The sequence below is a fragment of the Ranitomeya variabilis genome, chromosome 4 (assembly GCF_051348905.1).
Source record: "Ranitomeya variabilis isolate aRanVar5 chromosome 4, aRanVar5.hap1, whole genome shotgun sequence".
Lineage (NCBI taxonomy): Eukaryota > Metazoa > Chordata > Amphibia > Anura > Dendrobatidae > Ranitomeya > Ranitomeya variabilis.
Window position 1 is genome coordinate 709,207,750 of NC_135235.1, and position 20,602 is coordinate 709,228,351.

The window sequence follows — 20,602 nt, forward strand, 5'->3', positions numbered from 1 at the left end:
AAGACAAGAAGAGGACGTCATCGTAAGAAGATGGGAGACACCGGACCACGACGTCCATCGGACCCGGACCGCAGAAGGACCACCCCTGGGTGAGTAATAGTCTGCACTCCGATATCACACAATGAGGCCCCTGATCATGTGACCCCTGACTCCTCCCCCCCTGTGACCTCATCACAGGTCCTGTGCGCACAGAACAGCCAGGTACCGTCACATTAAGCGACGCTGCAGCGATAGCGACAACGATGCCGATCGCTGCAGCGTCGCTGTTTGATCGCTGGAGAGCTGTCATACAGACCGCTCTCCAGCGACCAACGATGCCGAGGTCCCCGGGTAACCAGGGTAAACATCAGGTTGCTAAGCGCAGGGCCGCGCTTAGTAACCCGATGTTTACCCTGGTTACCAGCGTAAAAGTAAAAAAAACAAACAGTACATACTCACCTGCGCGTCCCCCAGCTTCTGCTTCCTGACACTGACTGAGCTCCGGCCCTAACAGCACAGCGGCTTTCACTTTCACTTTAGGGCCGGCGCTCAGTCAGTGTCAGGAAGCAGACGCTGGGGGAGGTATGACGCTGGGTGAGTATGTACTGTTTGTTTTTTTTACTTTTACTCTGGTAACCAGGGTAAACATCGGGTTACTAAGCGCGGCCCTGCGCTTGGTAACCCGATGTTTACCCTGGTTACCAGTGTAAAACATCACTGGTATCGTTGCTTTTGGTGTCAAACACAACGATACACAGCGATCGGACGACCAAATAAAGTTCTGGACTTTATTCAGCGACCAGCGACATCACAGCAGGATCCTGATCGCTGCTGCGTGTCAAACTAAACGATATCGCTAGCGAGGACGCTGCAACGTCACGGATCGCTAGCGATATCGTTTAGTGTGACGGTACCTTATCAGCCATATATGTGGAGTGTGGCTCTGCGGGTGGAGGTCGGTGCTGGAGGCTCCATTATTCTCTATAGGAGAGCGGCTCTGCGGGTGGAGGACGGTGCTGGAGGCTCCATTATTCTCTATGTGGAGTGCGGCTCTGCAGGTGGAGGTCGGTGCTGGAGGCTCCATTATTCTCTGTGTAGTGCGGGTGGAGGTCTTTGCTGGAGGCTCCATTATTCTCTATGTGGAGTGCGGCTCTGCGGGTGGAGGTCTTTGCTGGAGGCTCCATTATTCTCTATGTGGAGTGCGGCTCTGCGGGTGGAGGTCTTTGCTGGAGGCTCCATTATTCTCTATGTGGAGTGCAGCTCTGCAGGTGGAGGTCGGTGCTGGAGGCTCCATTGTTCTCTATGTGGAGTGCGGCTCTGCGGGTGGAGGTCAGTGCTGGAGGCCCCATTATTCTCTATGTGGAGTGCGGCTCTGCAGGTGGAGGTCGGTGCTGGAGGCTCCATGATTCTCTATGTGGAGTGCGGCTCTGCAGGTGGAGGTCGGTGCCGGAGGCTCCATTATTCTCTATGTGGAGTGCGGCTCTGCGGGTGGAGGTCGGTGCTGGAGGCTCCATTATTCTCTATGTGGAGTGCGGCTCTGCGGGTGGAGGTCGGTGTCGGAGGCTCCATTATTCTCTATGTGGAGTGCGGCTCCGCAGGTGGAGGTCGGTGCCGGAGGCTCCATTATTCTCTATGTGGAGTGCGGCTCTGCGGGTGGAGGTCGGTGCTGGAGGCCCCATTATTCTCTATGTGGAGTGCGGCTCTGCGGGTGGAGGTCGGTGCCGGAGGCCCCATTATTCTCTATGTGGAGTGCGGCTCTGCGGGTGGAGGTCGGTGCTGGAGGCTCCATTATTCTCTATGTGGAGTGCGGCTCTGCAGGTGGAGGTTGGAGCTGGAGATTCCCCATTACTGAGCACGGGAGACATTAACCCCTTTAGCACTGAGACTCTTTTGAGGTTTTTGTTGCCACTTTATAGGAATCATAACGTTTTGTTCTATTTCCTATAATAGATACATACGACCCAACTATGGAAGACAGGAAGTGAAGGTTTAGTGAACATGTATCCCCTTAAAACCAAAATTTTATTACAAATTATTAAAATACACACCAACCCAGTGCTTGCTGGCAGGAAAAAATCTGCCTAAAAAGATACAAAAAGACGACCAAGGTCTAGCGCATACCCTGCAGTAACCTCTCCTGTCACCTGCCTGGCTGTGGAGGTTGGCACCCTAATAACGATTTTTTGGCGCCCCCACTCAACGTGGACTAACCCTCACTGCCCTGTCTCACCCTATTGTGCAGGTGAGAAAACAACAATATATAAGAACAGAGATGAAGAAAGGCAAAAAAATGGTAAAAAAAACACAATATAATGAAATTAGCAAAAAAGAGAGGCAAGAGCAGGATAAACTCTCTGGTTTCCTTTTAGGGATCCAGCCCCTTCTGTACACTAATCACCATATGCTGCCAATCTGCAGTGGTATTCCACCAGATATGCCACATACTCCAGCATAAACAAAAGCTATTGCCCATACCACATACAATACATCCTTTGAGCTGTGTAGCCAATTTGAGCACAGATATCACTCATCAATCCAAAAAATTGCCCATAGATAAGGCTGACAACATCAATTGTTATACAGTGGCCATAAAGATATCCTGGGCCAAACTATAGGGTATGTCAATAGTATCCGCAATGATGCATGTTACTTATCAAAGTGTGCCTCAACGCGTTTCCCCGTGGTTCGGTTCATCAGGAGGCCCGTCCAAGAAGATGTCAGATACCAAATGCCAGATGCCATAGAGATGAGTAGCATAACCGGCCGCTTAAACAGGTGGAGTTAAATACCACCGTAGATATGACTGCTCCAATCAGCGCCAACATTAGTTAATGATGGCAAAAAGCAACCTGGGTGATAAATTATTTACCTGCCAAGTCCCATAAGAAATCGTGCTGCTCCGGCGTTGATGCTTGCCTACTGCGCAAGTACGGAAGTGCGCTCAGTATTGTTTACCGCATGTTCAGAATGCAGCGTGCCCACATCCCAGTACGCATGAACGGAAGTACTGATAATCTCAGCATTCCACGTTAGAGCTACAGCGTGCGTGTCACCCTACTGCGCAAAGCCGGAAGTATTGCTCTATGCGCTCAGTACTATTACCGCATATTCAGAGTGCAGCGTACGCATGAACGGAAGTATTACTGACCTCAGCGTTCCACGTTACAACTACAGCCTGCGTGTCACCCCACTGCACAGAACCGGAAGTATTGCTCTATGCGCTCAGTACTATTACCGCATATTCAGAGTGGACAGTCTGAAAGGGTGTTTCAAGTGTTTCGAAAACATTGGGGTATATTACTTGCAGACCCGAATGTGAGTAATCTGATATCCTCTAAACCTAGCATTACATACAGAAGGGGTAAGACCATAGGGGACACCCTGGTCCGGAGTCTGTATATAAAACCCCGAAAGGAAGGCACATGGCTTGATAGAAAACCGCATGGTTTCTTTAGATGCGGGAATTGCTCTAGATTTTGTATGATGACACAATGCAAAATTTTCTGTAGTGCGGCGAATGGTAGAGAATACCTCATCAGAGATTTCGGAAACTGTAAATCCACCGGGGTGATCTACAAAGCCACGTGCACCTGCCCAAAAGACTACATCGGTAAAACGATTAGGGAATTAAGGGTCAGGGTAGGCGAGCACGTAGGGGATATTAAGAACAAGAGAGACACCCCGGTGGCACGGCATATGAATGAAGTACATGGGGGGAATTTGAAGGAAATTACCTTCAATATGGTGGAGATGATCAGACCTAAGATAAGAGGGGGTGACCTGGATTAAGCCATCCAACGGAAAGAGACAGAATGGATGTATAGGCTACAATCCTTGTCCCCTAAGGGTCTCAATGAGTATCTTTCGTATACGTGTTTCATCTAGTTCTTTTCGTATCTCTGTATTATTGAGGAATGTTGGGGTTGTAGTGCCTTAGGAATATGGGGGCAATAGACTTAATGTTGCTTGTTAAGCATGTTCGTATGTGCGCCATATTGTATGGAATATGTATCAAGGAATTGTATGTCTTTGTTGGCCGCTATAGCTTTAATTGTTTTGAATATTTTTGCCTTTCCCGTTATTCTGTAACCCAGTAAGAGAAGAGGCATACCTTTATACAAATAAATACATGCAGCTGGAATATAAATATGGGTCATTGTTACCCGGTGTGATAATCTTAAATAAGGTATGGCATGTGTAACACTTTACTGGATAGTACATGATGTGGAAGGTCCGGTGAGCCTAGTTTAATCTGGTTGATCCGGAACCTTTGCACATCAGTATTCTGTTTCTGGCGTTCAGCCTATTTGCGGGCACATAAGGCAGTGCTTCCGGTTCTGCGCAGTGGGGTGACATGCAGGCTGTAGTTGTAACGTGGAACGCTGAGGTCAGTAATACTTCCGTTCATGCGTACGCTGCACTCTGAATATGCGGTAATAGTACTGAGCGCATAGAGCAATACTTCCGGCTTTGCGCAGTAGGGTGACACGCACACTGTAGCTCTAACGTGTAATGCTGATGCAGCGCCCCAGAGTCCTGGTCATTGCAGTACTGTGGCTCCGCCGCTAAGGGGGGCTATGGTACGTCTGATGGCACTGAAGGAGTTCATCTGACCAGGTATCACATACACCAATACATTTCACAGTCGGGCCTCCAGGGGGAGCTGAGGGTGCTATTTATTAGGCCACTCCTCACCGTGTGGATAAACTGGGGGTCAGGCAGGAAGTTAGAAAGAAAGCTGACTGGGTTGGACCAGACAACACCTGGTGGCAGAGGGTGTTGTGGGGGAAGATTCGGTAGGGTCCCTGTCAGGTTTGGGACCCTGACAGAGGCCTGGCTACAAGAAGGAACGTCACGGGACCGTGCCTGCTCAGCATAGCGGCGGTGCCCTAAGAAAGGATAAGAAGCGAGATATATTGTGCTGAGTGAGAAGCGAGATCAAAGCAAGAAGGAGAATACCAGTAGGAGTCGTGCTGTAAGACCGAGGCAACATCCTACTGAGGCGCACAACCGGCGGCCGGAACGACGAGGAAGTATTACTATATTCAGCTTCAGGCAATACTTCAAACCAACGGCAGGACAGTCAGTCATAGGCGGGCTGTCTCACCTAAATCACCTATGCAGTCTTGGGGGGCAACTTGTGGAGAGGGGCGACTCTAGGGTCCCGGAAGAGCTCCGAGCCTACCCGTCATACGGGTGCCGTCCTAACCGTAACATCAGGGAGGAACGGAAGATTAGCAGAACATCATCTAATCGAGTTGTGAGGGAACTTAAGAAACAGACACAACAGTTGTGGGGACTTTCCGTAAGCACAGCAGGGAAGGACCACAACACATAGCGCTGGCAGGTAGGCACAGATTTCCACCTGCAAAGAGAACTCTGGAGGTGCCATTGGACCGGCCGGACTTGCGCAGCCTGGTGAACCGTATTCCGGGCTGAGGACCCAGAGACCTTCAGTAAAGAGGTAAAGAGACTGCAACCTGGTGTCCTCGTTATTTACTGCACCGCACCACCACCATCCACTAACTATCATTCACTGTACGCCCCTCAGCAGGGTCACTGACCGGGCCTAGCCACCGTGACAACCCCAGAGCAGAGACTCAGAGGCCCGGTACCGGGTACCCCTCGGCCCTGCGGCAGTGGGGGCGCTACACTGAGATTATCAGTACTTCCGTTCATGCGTACTGGGATGTGGGCACGCTGCATTCTGAACATGCGGTAAACAATACTGAGCGCACTTCCGTACTTGCGCAGTAGGCAAGCATCAACGCCGGAGCAGCATGATTTCTTATGGGACTTGGCAGGTAAATAATTTATCACCCAGGTTGCTTTTTGCCATCATTAACTAATGTTGGCGCTGATTGGAGCAGTCATATCTACGGTGGTATTTAACTCCACCTGTTTAAGCGGCTGGTTATGCTACTCATCTATGGCATCTGGCATTTGGTATCTGACATCTTCTTGGACGGGCCTCCTGATGAACCGAACCACGGGGTAACGCGTTGAGGCACACTTTGATAAGTAACATGCATCATTGCGGATACTATTGACATACCCTATAGTTTGGCCCAGGATATCTTTATGGGCACTGTATAACAATTGATGTTGTCAGCCTTATCTATGGGCAATTTTTTGGATTGATGAGTGATATCTGTGCTCAAATTGGCTAGACAGCTCAAAGGATGTTTTGTATGTGGTATGGGCAATAGCTTTTGTTTATGCTGGAGTATGTGGCATATCTGGTGGAATACCACTGCAGATTGGCAGCATATGGTGATTAGTGTACAGAAGGGGCTGGATCCCTAAAAGGAAACCAGAGAGTTTATCCTGCTCTTGCCTCTCTTTTTTGCTAATTTCATTATATTGTGTTTTTTTGACCATTTTTTTGCCTTTCTTCATCTCTGTTCTTATATATTATTGTTTTCTCACCTGCACAATAGGGTGAGACAGGGCATTGAGGGTTAGTCCACGTTGTGTGGGGGCGCCAAAAAATCGTTATTAGGGTGCCAACCTCCACAGCCAGGCAGGTGACAGGAGAGGTTACTGCAGGGTATGCGCTAGACCTTGGTCGTCTTTTTGAATCTTTTTAGGCAGATTTTTTCCTGCCAGCAAGCACTGGGTTGGTGTGTATTTTAATAATTTGTAATAAAATTTTGGTTTTAAGGGGATACATGTTCACTAAACTTAAAATTTAATTCCCAGTATGTATTTTTTCTAATAATAAAAGACAGGAAGTGAGGTAGCGGATTGTTCTCATAGTACAGGGCCCCTTTCTTGGCCCCACACAGTGTAATGCCCCCAATATGCCCCTTATGCAGTATATATGATGACCCCCACAATATAATGCCTACATTATGCCCCTGTAAGCAGGTGACCGGATACAACACACCAACAAACACAAGGCGGAAGTAACCAATATAATTATTTATTTCCTGATAATGGGAATTGTGATCACTACGGCAACAGTGAATAATGCAGGACAGGGTGATTACGAGGTGAAATACACAATATCAGATACACAATATCAGATACACAATGAATTCTCCGCCTCACTCTCACTGTAATAGCAGCCTCTAACCACATGTTGCTTTAGCTACTGACAAGGGTGATTTTCCTGACACATATAGTCGACAACACTCTACTCAGCGAACACCGGCCATAGCGGGGTCTCCGCCTCTTCCCGTTAGGCTATAAGTCCTCCTAATAAAGTCTATCAAGGCTCGCTGGGCCGCCTTCACTTCTACCAGATTTCACCTTGTCTCTTGTACTACCCTGGACCAACACCTGTACTGATTTCAGTGCTGGAAGCAATGGCCCGGCTCACTCGCTCCTCCTGCTCTTTAATGCAGGCGTATACTACTGAGCAGACTCTCCTCACAGATCATTGGAAGTAACAAGAGCTGAGACTCTGCTCTTGCCTGGCATAATCTGGACTCTGATTCTTGACGGGCGCAGGTTAGGTATTCAGGAATTGACATGCAAAGTCTGGACTCCGGGTCTTGACTAGGGCAGGTCTGGTTCCCAAGCCTTGGCTGGCATAGTCTGGACTCCGGGTCTTGATCAGCGCAGGTGTGGTTTTCGGGCCTTAGCTGGCATAGTCTGGACTCCGGGTCTTGATCAGCGCAGGTGTGGTTCTCCGGCCTTGGCTGGCATAGTCTGGACTCTGGGTCTTGACCAGGGCAGGTCTGGTTCTCATGTCTTGGCTGGCATAGTCTGGACTCCGGGTCTTGATCAGCGCAGGTGTGGTTCTCGGGCCTTGGCTGGCATAGTCTGGACTCCGGGTCTTGACCAGGGCAGATCTGGTTCTCATGTCTTGGCTGGCATAGTCTGGACTCCGGGTCTTGATCAGCACAGGTGTGGTTCTCGGGCCTTGGCTGGCATAGTCTGGACTCTGGGACTCATCTGGTGCCGCCTGGGTACTGCCACCACAACCAGCTGCCTTGGGCACTTTACCATGGCCTGGTACCTCAGATTCTTCACTGGCACCCTGTTTTTTTGCTTGGTGGCTTTGGAGCTATGACCTTTATAATAACAGGAAACTGTGTCATCAAGGTTACCTGACCTGGTGTACCATCTACACTGTTTCTTCCTGAAACTCGTTCTCTTCCCATTGATTCCGCAGGGTCCTGTCTGAATGGCAGTCATCAAAGCAAAAGGTGGCTACTTTGAAGAACCTAGAATATAAGACATAATTTCAGTTGTTTCACACTTTTTTGTTAAGTATATAATTCCACATGTGTTAATTCATAGTTTTGATGCCTTCAGTGTGAATGTACAATTTTCATAGTCATGAAAATGCAGAAAAATCTTTAAATGAGAACGTGTGTCCAAACTTTTGAGTAGGACCCCTGCTGAATAGGGGTGGATGACTATATGAAAATAGTCGTGCGTTCAGGCTTCCACTATTTGCGCCTAGTGGATCCTGTGCCTCGCGCAGGTATTGTCAACCCACAGGATATTAACCTAAATGTGACCCGACTAAGGTGCTCTGCACACTACAGGTGTTGTGAATTCGGTTTGTGGGCTCCCCCGGTGGTCTGTTATGGTAGTGTCTCTTATGTGCCTTCCTCCATCTCTGATTACCTGTCGCCACCCTCTTGGGGAGTTTCCTATTTAAGGCTGCTTGGCTGTTAGTCACATGCCGGCCAACAATGTGCTAGTAGCATTCTGTTGCATTCACCTGCCTCAAGTTCCAGTTCAGCTAAGTTGAATTTTGTTTCTTGTTTTGCTATTTTTGTCCAGCTATCTGCAATGTGACTCTTCAGTGCTGGAAGCTCTTGTGGACAGAAAATTACTACTCCAGTGGCATGAGTTGTCACTGGAGTTTAAAGTAATTTCTGGATGGTGTTTTTGAATAGTGATTTTTAGGTCGACCGTGAAGTAACTCTTTCCTGTCCTTCTGCTATCTAGTAAGCGGACCTCACTGTGCTAAATCTGCTGTTCATCCTACGTATGTCATTTCCTCTGAACTCACCGTCAATATCTGTGGGGGCCTACTATCATCTTTTGGGGTTCCTCACTGGAGGTAAGGCAGGCCTGTATATTCCTCTTATAGGGGTAGTTAGATCTCCGGCTGGCGCGTGGTGTCTAGGGCATCGTAGGTACATCCCCCGGCTACTGTAAGTGTTGGGTCAGGTTCAGGTCACGGTCGACCTTAGTTTCCATCACCCGAGAGCTAGTCCGTTTTGTATTTTTATTCCCCTGGTCATTGGGGTAACCATAACAGTTTGGCCGGCCTGTAAAAAATCTATGTGTTAAAATATGCACTAAAGCAGGAAGGAGGAGAAAAGGTTTTTTTTTTTTTTTTTTCTGTGTTTGAAAGTGCACCTTAGTTTGATCATTTGTATTCCTTGCTTAAACTGCAGTCTTCAGCCTTTTTTTTTCTCCTCTCCTCTTAACCTCTGAATGCTTGGGTTACACCCATTTGAAACATGGATCCACAGAGTTTAGTTGCAGGTTTGAATAACCTTGCGACAAAAGTACAGAACCTACAAGATTTTGTTATACGTGCTCCAATGTCTGAACCTAAGATTCCTCTGCCTGAATACTTTACCGGAGACAGATCCCGGTTTTTGAGTTTCAGAGAAAATTGCAAATTATTTTTGTCTCTGAGATCTCACTCTGCTGGTGATCAGACTCAACAAGTTAAAATTGTTATCTCTCTACTGCGCGGCGACCCACAAAGTTGGGCATTTGCATTATCGCCAGGGGATCCTGCGTTGTTAAATGTAGATGCGTTTTTTCAGGCTTTGGGGTTGCTTTATGAAGAACCTAATTTGGAGATTTTGGCTGAGAAAGCCTTGATAGCTCTTTCCCAAGGGCAAGATGAAGCTGAGATATACTGCCAGAAATTCCGTAAATGGTCGGTGCTTACTAAATGGAATGAGTGCGCTTTAGCAGCTAATTTCAGAGAAGGTCTCTCTGATGCCGTGAAGGATGTCATGGTGGGGTTCCCTGTGCCTACAGGTCTGAATGATGCCATGAAATTGGCTATCCAGATTGATCGGCGTTTGCGGGAGCGCAAATCTGTGCACCATATGGCGGGGTCTTCTGAGGAAAAATCTGTGCACCATATGGCGGTATCTTCTGAGCAAAAACCTGTGCACCATATGGCGGTGTCTTCTGAGCAAAGACCTGTGCACCATTTGGCGGTGACCTCTGAAAAGGCATTAGAGCATATGCAATGCGATCGTGTTTTGTCTAGAGGCGAACGTCAAAATTACAGGCGCAAAAATGGATTGTGCTTCTACTGTGGAGATCCAGCTCATGTTATATCAGCATGCTCTAAACGTATAAGTAAGGTTGATAAAAAGGTTGATAAATCTTTTTCTACAGGTACCTTGCAGTCAAAATTTCTTTTGTCCGTGACATTGATTTGTACCTTATCATCTGTGACTGTGAATGCTTATGTGGATTCTGGCGCCGCTCTGAGTCTCATGGATTGGTCCTTTGCCAAGCGTTGTGGGTTTGATTTGGAGCCGTTGGAAGTTTCTATTCCCCTGAAGGGTATTGATTCTACACCTTTGGCTAGCAATAAACCACAATATTGGACACAAGTGACTATGCGTCTTACCCCAGACCATCAGGAGATTATTCGTTTCCTTGTATTATATAACCTACATGATGTCTTAGTGCTTGGATTACCATGGTTACAGATTCATAATCCCGTCTTGGACTGGAAATCTATGTCTGTGTTGAGCTGGGGATGTCGGGGTATTCATGGGGATGCACCTTTGGTTCCTATTTCTTCATCTACTCCCTCTGAGATCCCAGCATTTCTGTCAGATTTTTATGATGTCTTTCAAGAGCCTAAAGTTGATTCTCTCCCTCCCCACAGAGAGTGTGACTGCGCTATTGAATTGATCCCCGGTAGTAAGTTTCCTAAGGGTCGCTTGTTTAATTTGTCTGTACCTGAACATACTGCTATGCGGGAGTATATCAGAGAATCCTTGGAAAAGGGTCATATTCGCCCCTCGTTGTCTCCACTAGGGGCAGGATTTTTCTTTGTAGGTAAAAAGGATGGTTCATTGAGACCTTGTATCGACTATCGACTTTTGAATAAGATTACAGTTAAATACCAGTACCCGTTACCTTTACTGACTGATCTGTTTGCTCGTATAAAGGGGGCTAAGTGGTTCACTAAGATCGATCTACGTGGTGCGTATAATTTGGTGCGGATTAAACAGGGGGATGAGTGGAAGACCGCATTTAATACGCCTGAAGGCCATTTTGAGTATTTGGTAATGCCTTTCGGTCTCGCAAATGCCCCTTCCGTTTTTCAGTCCTTTATGCACGATATTTTCCGTGAATATCTGGATAAGTTTATGATTGTGTATTTGGATGATATTCTTGTTTTTTCGGAGGACTGGGAGTCTCACGTTCAGCAGGTCAGGAGAGTTTTTCAGGTTTTGCGAGCTAATTCTCTTTTTGTAAAGGGCTCAAAGTGTAGTTTTGGAGTTCAGAGAATTTCCTTTTTGGGATATATTTTTTCCCCTTCATCTATGGAGATGGACCCTGTCAAGGTCCAGGCTATTTGTGATTGGATGCAACCTACTTCTTTGAAGAGTCTGCAAAAGTTCTTGGGTTTTGCTAATTTCTATCGCCGATTTATAGCGGGTTTTTCTGCCATTGCTAAACCTTTGACTGATTTGACCAAAAAGGGTGCTGATGTTGCTAATTGGTCCTCTGCGGCTGTGGAGGCCTTTCAAGAGCTTAAGCGCCGCTTTTCTTCTGCTCCTGTGTTGCGCCAACCTGATGTGTTACTTCCGTTCCAGGTTGAGGTGGATGCTTCGGAGATCGGAGCAGGTGCAGTTTTGTCGCAGAAAGATCCTGACTGCTCAGTAATGAGACCATGTGCGTTTTTCTCCCGAAAGTTTTCGCCCGCTGAGCGAAATTATGATGTGGGAAATCGGGAACTTCTGGCCATGAAGTGGGCGTTTGAGGAGTGGCGTCATTGGCTTGAGGGTGCTAGACACCAGGTGGTGGTCCTCACTGACCACAAGAATCTAATTTATCTTGAGTCGGCCAGGCGTCTGAATCCTAGACAGGCGCGCTGGTCGTTGTTTTTCTCCCGATTTAACTTTGTGGTGTCATATCTGCCTGGGTCCAAGAATGTGAAGGCGGATGCCCTCTCTAGGAGTTTTGAGCCTGACTCGCCTGGTGATTCCGAACCTACCGGCATCCTGAAGGATGGGGTGATATTGTCAGCTGTCTCCCCAGACCTGCGGCGTTCTTTGCAGGAGTTTCAGGTGGATAGGCCTGATCGCTGTCCGCCTGGTAGACTGTTTGTCCCTGATGATTGGACCAGTAGAGTTATCTCGGAGGTTCATTCTTCCGCGTTGACAGGTCATCCTGGAATTTTTGGCACCAGGGATTTGGTGTCTAGGTCCTTCTGGTGGCCTTCTTTGTCTCGAGATGTGCGCATGTTTGTGCAGTCTTGTGATGTTTGTGCTCGGGCCAAGCCCTGCTGTTCTAGGGCCAGTGGGTTGTTGTTGCCCTTGCCTATTCCTAAGAGGCCTTGGACGCACATCTCTATGGACTTTATTTCTGACCTTCCGGTTTCTCGTAGGATGTCTGTCATCTGGGTGATTTGTGACCGTTTTTCCAAGATGGTTCATTTGGTACCTTTACCCAAATTGCCCTCCTCCTCTGAGTTGGTTCCTCTATTTTTTCAGAATGTGGTGCGTTTGCATGGTATTCCTGAGAATATAGTGTCTGACAGGGGTACTCAGTTTGTGTCTAGATTTTGGCGGACGTTCTGTGCCAGGATGGGTATCGATTTGTCTTTTTCGTCTGCATTCCATCCTCAGACTAATGGCCAGACTGAGCGTACTAATCAGACCTTGGAGACTTACTTGAGGTGTTTTGTGTCCGCTGATCAGGATGATTGGCTTGACTTTTTGCCATTGGCAGAGTTTGCCCTTAACAATCGGGCTAGTTCTGCCACTTTGGTTTCTCCATTTTTTTGTAATTCAGGGTTTCACCCTCGGTTTTCGTCCGGTCAATTGGAGTCTTCGGATTGTCCTGGAGTGGATGCTGTGGTTGATAGGATGCATCAGATTTGGGGACAGGTTGTGGACAATCTGAAGTTGTCCCAGGAGAAGACTCAACAGTTCACTAATCGTCATCGGCGTATTGGTCCTCGTCTTTGTGTTGGGGACCTGGTGTGGCTGTCTTCTCGATTTGTTCCTATGAAGGTCTCGTCTCCTAAGTTTAAGCCTCGGTTTATCGGCCCTTATAGGATTCTGGAGGTTCTTAATCCTGTGTCCTTTCGTTTGGACCTCCCAGCATCTTTTAATATCCATAATGTTTTCCATCGGTCATTATTGCGGAGGTATGAGGTACCGGTTGTTCCTTCTGCTGATCCACCTGCTCCTGTGTTGGTTGACGGTGAATTGGAGTATGTGGTGGAAAAGATCTTGGACTCCCGTGTTTCCAGACGGAAACTTCAGTATCTGGTTAAGTGGAAAGGTTATGGCCAGGAGGATAATTCTTGGGTGACAGCATCCGATGTTCATGCTCCCGATTTGGTTCGTGCATTTTATAGTGCTCATCCAGGTCGCCCTGGTGGTTCTGGTGAGGGTTCGGTGCCCCCTCCTTAAGGGGGGGGGTACTGTTGTGAATTCGGTTTGTGGGCTCCCCCGGTGGTCTGTTATGGTAGTGTCTCTTATGTGCCTTCCTCCATCTCTGATTACCTGTCGCCACCCTCTAGGGGAGTTTCCTATTTAAGGCTGCTTGGCTGTTAGTCACATGCCGGCCAACAATGTGCTAGTAGCATTCTGTTGCATTCACCTGCCTCAAGTTCCAGTTCAGCTAAGTTGAATTTTGTTTCTTGTTTTGCTATTTTTGTCCAGCTATCTGCAATGTGACTCTTCAGTGCTGGAAGCTCTTGTGGACAGAAAATTACTACTCCAGTGGCATGAGTTGTCACTGGAGTTTAAAGTAATTTCTGGATGGTGTTTTTGAATAGTGATTTTTAGGTCGACCGTGAAGTAACTCTTTCCTGTCCTTCTGCTATCTAGTAAGCGGACCTCACTGTGCTAAATCTGCTGTTCATCCTACGTATGTCATTTCCTCTGAACTCACCGTCAATATCTGTGGGGGCCTACTATCATCTTTTGGGGTTCCTCACTGGAGGTAAGGCAGGCCTGTATATTCCTCTTATAGGGGTAGTTAGATCTCCGGCTGGCGCGTGGTGTCTAGGGCATCGTAGGTACATCCCCCGGCTACTGTAAGTGTTGGGTCAGGTTCAGGTCACGGTCGACCTTAGTTTCCATCACCCGAGAGCTAGTCCGTTTTGTATTTTTATTCCCCTGGTCATTGGGGTAACCATAACATACAGGGTATGAGTGTGTGACGTATATGAAGCGCCCTCACCGCCGCAGGGCCGCAGGGACTACCCGGTACCGGGCCTCTGAGTCTCTGCTCTGGGGTTGTCACGGTGGCTAGGCCCGGTCCGTGACCCTGCCGAGGGGCGTACAGTGATAGATAGGATGTAGATGGTGGTGATGAGGCTGTAGTGGTGCAGTGCAGTAAATAACGAGGACACCAGGTTGCAGTCTCTTTACCTCTTTACTGAAGGTCTCTGGGTCCTCAGTCCAGAACACGGTTCACCAGGCTGTGCAAGTCCGGCCAGTCCAATGGCACCTCCAGAGTTCTCTTCACAGGTGGAAATCGGTGCCTTCCTTCTAGCGCTATGTGTTGTGGTCCTTCCCTGCTGTGCTTACAGAAAGTCCCCCATAACTGTTGTGTCTGTTTCTTAAGTTCCCTCACAACTCGATTAGATGATGTTCTGCTAATCCTCCGTCCCTCCCTGTTCTGGTTGGGACGGCACCCATTTGACGGGTAGGCTCGGAGCTCTTCCGGGACCCTAGAGTCGCCCCTCTCCACAAGTTGCCCCCCAAGACTGCATAGGTGATTAAAGTTAGACAGCCCGCCTTGGACTGACTGTCCTGCCGCTGTTTGGAGTATTGCTTGAAGCTGAATGTTATGATACTCCCTCGGCGTTCCGGCCACCGGTAGTGCGCCTCAGTAGGATGTTGCTTTGGTCTTACAGCACGACTTCTACTGGTATTTCTCCTTTTGCGTGATCTCGTTTCTCACTCAGCACAATCTATCTCTCTTCTAATCCTTCCTTGGGCACCGCCGCTACCCGGAGCAGGCATGGTCCCGTTACGTTCGTTCAAGTTGCCAAGCCTCTGTAAGGATCCCACCCCCGACAGAGACCCTACTGTATCTTCCCCTACAACACCCTCTGCCACAAGGTGTTGCCTGGTTCCAACCCAGTCAGCTTTCTGATCTAACTTCCTGCCTGACCCCCAGTTTACCCACTTGTTATGACCCCAATGGCAGAGGGTCTCAGGAATAAATACCAAGTCTGCAAACACAAAAAACCAGCTCATAGGGCAGTGGTAACTGGGCTGACCATATATCTAATCCTAGCACCACAAATAGCAGTAGCCGGGGAACGTGCCTACGTTGGTTCTAGACGTCTCGAGCCAGCCGGAGAACTAACTAACCCTAGAAGGGAAAAGAAAGACCTTTCTTGCCTCCAGAGAAAAGACCCCAAAAGTTGGATACAAGCCCCCAACAAATAATAACGGTGAGGTAAGAGGAAAAGACAAACATAAGAATGAGCTAGGTATTTAGCAAAGAGAGGCCCATTAGCTAATAGCAGAATATAGTAAGATGACTTATATGGTCAGCAAAAACCCTATTAAAATATCCACGCTGGATATTCAAGAACCCCCGAACCGACTAACGGCCGGGGGGAGAACACCAGCCCCCTAGAGCTTCCAGCAGGGTCAGAAATCACATTTAGTACAAGCTGGACAAAAATAGGAGCAAAGCAAATAACTCAATTTTGCAAGAGCCAGGACCAGTAGACAGGAGCAACAGAAGGATCTGAATACAACGATGCCAGGCACTGGACTAAGGATCCAGGAAGTTTATATAGCGACACCCCTGGACTAATGGCCCAGGTGAGTGCCAAACTGAAGAAAGAAAATCCCAGAGTCATATCACTAGTGACCACAAGAGGGAGCCAAAAAGTCTAATTCACAACAGTACCCCCCCCTTAAGGAGGGGTCACCGAACCCTCACCAAGACCACCAGGGCGATCAGGATGAGCAGCGTGAAAGGCACGAACTAAATCGGCCGCATGCACATCAGAGGCAACCACCGAGGAATTATCCTCCTGACCATAGCCCTTCCACTTGACCAGATACTGAAGCCTCCGCCTGGAGAGACGAGAATCCAAGATCTTCTCCACCACGTACTCCAACTCGCCCTCAACCAACACCGGAGCAGGAGGCTCAACAGAAGGAACCACAGGCACAACGTACCGCCGCAACAAAGACCTATGGAACACGTTGTGAATGGCAAACGACACCGGAAGATCCAAGCGAAAGGACACAGGATTAAGGATTTCCAATATCCTGTAAGGACCGATGAAGCGAGGCTTAAATTTAGGAGAGGAGACCTTCATAGGAACAAATCGAGAAGACAGCCACACCAAATCCCCAACACGAAGTCGGGGACCCACACCGCGGCGGCGGTTGGCAAAACGCTGAGCCTTCTCCTGTGACAACTTTAAGTTGTCCACCACATGATTCCAGATCTGCCGCAACCTATCCACCACAGAATCTACCCCAGGACAGTCAGAAGGCTCCACATGTCCCGAGGAAAAACGAGGATGGAAACCAGAGTTGCAGAAAAATGGCGAAACCAATGTAGCGGAACTAGCCCGATTATTAAGGGCAAATTCAGCCAACGGCAAGAAGGTCACCCAATCATCCTGATCCGCAGAAACAAAACACCTCAAATAAGCCTCCAGTGTCTGATTAGTTCGCTCCGTTTGTCCATTAGTCTGAGGATGAAAGGCAGACGAAAACGACAGATCAATGCCCATCCTAGCACAAAAAGATCGCCAGAACCTGGAAACAAACTGGGATCCTCTGTCAGACACAATATTCTCAGGAATGCCGTGTAAACGAACCACATTCTGAAAGAACACAGGAACCAGATCGGAAGAGGAAGGCAGCTTAGGCAAGGGTACCAAATGGACCATCTTAGAAAAGCGATCACATACCACCCAGATGACAGACATGCCCTGAGACACCGGGAGATCTGAAATGAAATCCATGGAAATGTGCGTCCAAGGCCTCTTTGGGACAGGCAAGGGCAAGAGCAACCCGCTGGCACGAGAACAGCAAGGCTTAGCTCGAGCACAAGTCCCACAGGACTGCACAAACGACCGCACATCCTGTGACAAGGAAGGCCACCAAAAGGACCTAGCCACCAGATCTCTGGTGCCAAAAATTCCCGGATGCCCTGCCAACACCGAGGAATGAACCTCGGAAATGACTCTGCTGGTCCACTTATCAGGAACAAACAGTCTGTCAGGTGGACAAGAGTCAGGTCTACTAGCCTGAAATCTCTGCAACACACGTCGCAAATCCGGAGAAATGGCTGACAAGATAACTCCCTCTTTAAGAATACCAACTGGTTCTGCGACTCCCGGAGAGTCAGGCACAAAGCTCCTTGAAAGAGCATCAGCCTTCACATTCTTTGAACCTGGTAAATACGAGACCACAAAGTCAAAACGGGAGAAAAATAATGACCAGCGGGCCTGTCTAGGATTCAGGCGTTTAGCAGACTCGAGATACATCAAATTTTTGTGATCAGTCAAGACCACCACACGATGCTTAGCACCCTCGAGCCAATGACGCCACTCCTCAAATGCCCACTTCATGGCCAACAACTCCCGATTGCCAACATCATAATTCCGCTCAGCAGGCGAAAACTTCCTAGAGAAAAAGGCACAAGGTCTCATAGCAGAGCAACCAGGGCCTCTCTGCGACAAAACGGCCCCTGCCCCAATCTCAGAAGCATCCACTTCAACCTGAAAGGGAAGTGAGACATCAGGCTGGCACAAAACAGGCGCCGAAGTAAACCGGCGCTTCAACTCCTGGAAAGCCTCCACGGCTGCAGGAGCCCAGTTAGCAACATCAGAACCTTTCTTGGTCATATCCGTCAAAGGTTTAACAATGCTAGAAAAATTAGCAATAAAACGACGGTAGAAGTTAGCAAAACCCAAGAACTTCTGAAGACTCTTAACTGACGTGGGTTGAGTCCAATCATGAATAGCTCGGACCTTGACTGGGTCCATCTCCACCGCAGAAGGGGAAAAAATAAACCCCAAAAAGGGAACCTTCTGTACTCCAAAGAGACACTTTGAGCCCTTAACAAACAAAGCGCTCTCACGCAAAACCTGAAACACCATCCTGACCTGCTCTACATGCGAGTCCCAGTCATCAGAAAAAAACAGAATATCATCCAGATAAACGATCATAAATTTATCCAGATACTTCCGGAAAATATCATGCATAAAGGACTGAAACACTGAAGGAGCATTAGAGAGCCCAAAAGGCATCACCAAATACTCAAAATGACCTTCGGGCGTATTAAACGCGGTTTTCCATTCATCTCCTCGCTTAATGCGCACAAGGTTGTACGCACCACGAAGATCTATCTTGGTGAACCACTTGGCACCTTTAATTCGGGCAAACAAGTCTGACAACAGAGGCAAAGGATACTGAAATTTAACAGTGATTTAATTCAAAAGCCGATAGTCAATACAAGGTCTCAAAGATCCGTCCTTCTTGGCCACAAAAAAGAATCCCACACCAAGAGGGAAGAGGATGGACGAATATGCCCCTTCTCCAGAGATTCCTTGATATACGAACGCATTGCGGTATGCTCAGGTACAGACAGATTAAATAGTCTTCCCTTAGGAAATTTGCTACCTGGAATCAAATCTATGGCACAGTCACAGTCCCTATGAGGAGGAAGAGCACTGGACCTGGACTCGCTGAACACTCCTGATAATCAGACAAATACTCCGGAACTTCCGAAGGAATAGAGGAAGCAATAGACACTGGTGGGGAGTCACCATGAATACCCTGACAGCCCCAACTTGACACAGACATTGCCTTCCAATCCAAGACTGGATTATGAGTCTGTAACCATGGCAAACCCAAAACGACCAAATCATGCATTTTATGCAGAACAAGAAAACGAATCACCTCCCGATGTTCAGGAGTCATGCACATGGTTACCTGTGTCCAAAACTGCGGTTTATTTTCCGCCAATGGCGTAGCATCAATACCCCTCAGAGGGATAGGATTTACCAACGGCTCAAGAACAAAACCACAGCGCTTGGCAAATGACAGATCCATAAGACTCAGGGCAGCACCTGAATCCACAAACGCCATAACAGGGTAAGAGGACAATGAGCAAATTAAAGTCACAGACAAAATAAATTTAGGTTGCAAATTACCAATGGCGACAGGACTAACAACCCTTGTTAGGCGTTTAGAGCATGCTGATATAACATGTGTAGAATCACCACAGTAAAAACACAACCCATTCCGACGTCTATGATTTTTCCGCTCATTTCTGGTCTGAATTCTATCACATTGCATCAAATCAGGTGCTTGTTTAGACAACACCACCAGAGGATTAGCGGTTTTGCGCTCCCGCAAACGCCGGTCAATTTGAATAGCCAGCGCCATGGAATCATTCAGACTTGTAGGAATGGAGAAACCCACCATCACATTCTTAATGGCTTCAGAAAGGCCATTTCTGAAATTTGCAGCCAGAGCACACTCATTCCACTGAGTCAGCACGGACCATTTCCGAAATTTTTGGCAATACACTTCAGCTTCATCCTGGCCCTGAGAAATAGCTAGCAAGGCTTTTTCTGCCTGAACCTCAAGATTGGGTTCCTCGTAAAGCAATCCGAGCGCCAGAAAAAACGCATCAATATTTGCCAATGCCGGATCTCCTGGCGCTAGCGAGAAAGCCCAATCCTGAGGGTCGCCCCGTAAAAAAGAGATAACAATTTTAACTTGCTGAGCTGATTCTCCAGATGAACGGGGTCTCAGAGATAGAAACAATTTACAATTATTCCTGAAATTTCTAAACTTAAATCGGTCTCCAGAAAACAGTTCAGGAATAGGTATTTTGGGTTCAGACATAGGACTACTGGTAACAAAATTTTGTATGCCTTGCACACGAGCAGCAAGCTGGTCCACACTTGTAATCAAGGTCTGGACATCCATGTCTGCAGCAAGCTCAAGCCACTCAGAGGTAAAGGGGAGGAAGAGAGGAAAAAAAAAAAAAAACTCAGAATTTCCTTTCTTATAATCCCACTTCTGCAATGCATTAAACATTCAATGTTGGCCTGGCATACTGTTATGACCCCAATGGCAGAGGGTCTCAGGAATAAATACCAAGTAGAGCTTCCAGCAGGCTCAGAAATCACATTTAGTACAAGCTGGACAAAAATAGGAGCAAAGCAAATAACTCAATTTTGCAAGAGCCAGGACCAGTAGACAGGAGCAACAGAAGGATCTGAATACAACGATGCCAGGCACTGGACTAAGGATCCAGGAAGTTTATATAGCGACACCCCTGGACTAATGGCCCAGGTGAGTGCCAAACTGAAGAAAGAAAATCCCAGAGTCATATCACTAGTGACCACAAGAGGGAGCCAAAAAGTCTAATTCACAACACCCACTATGGTGGGGAGTGGCCTAGTGAATAGAACCCTTAGCTCCCC

At 47.8% G+C, this 20,602-nt stretch overlaps 1 protein-coding gene across 1 annotated transcript in view; it reads left to right on the plus strand.

Moving 5' to 3' along the window:
• Positions 1–1,582: 1,582 nt before the first annotated feature.
• LOC143766517 (uncharacterized) overlaps positions 1,583–20,602 on the plus strand; it is a 180,827-nt gene continuing 161,807 nt past the window's right edge. The window contains exon 1 of the mRNA XM_077254267.1: positions 1,583–1,693. The gene's annotated coding sequence lies outside the window, so the exon portion shown is untranslated. The remainder of the gene's footprint in view (positions 1,694–20,602) is intronic.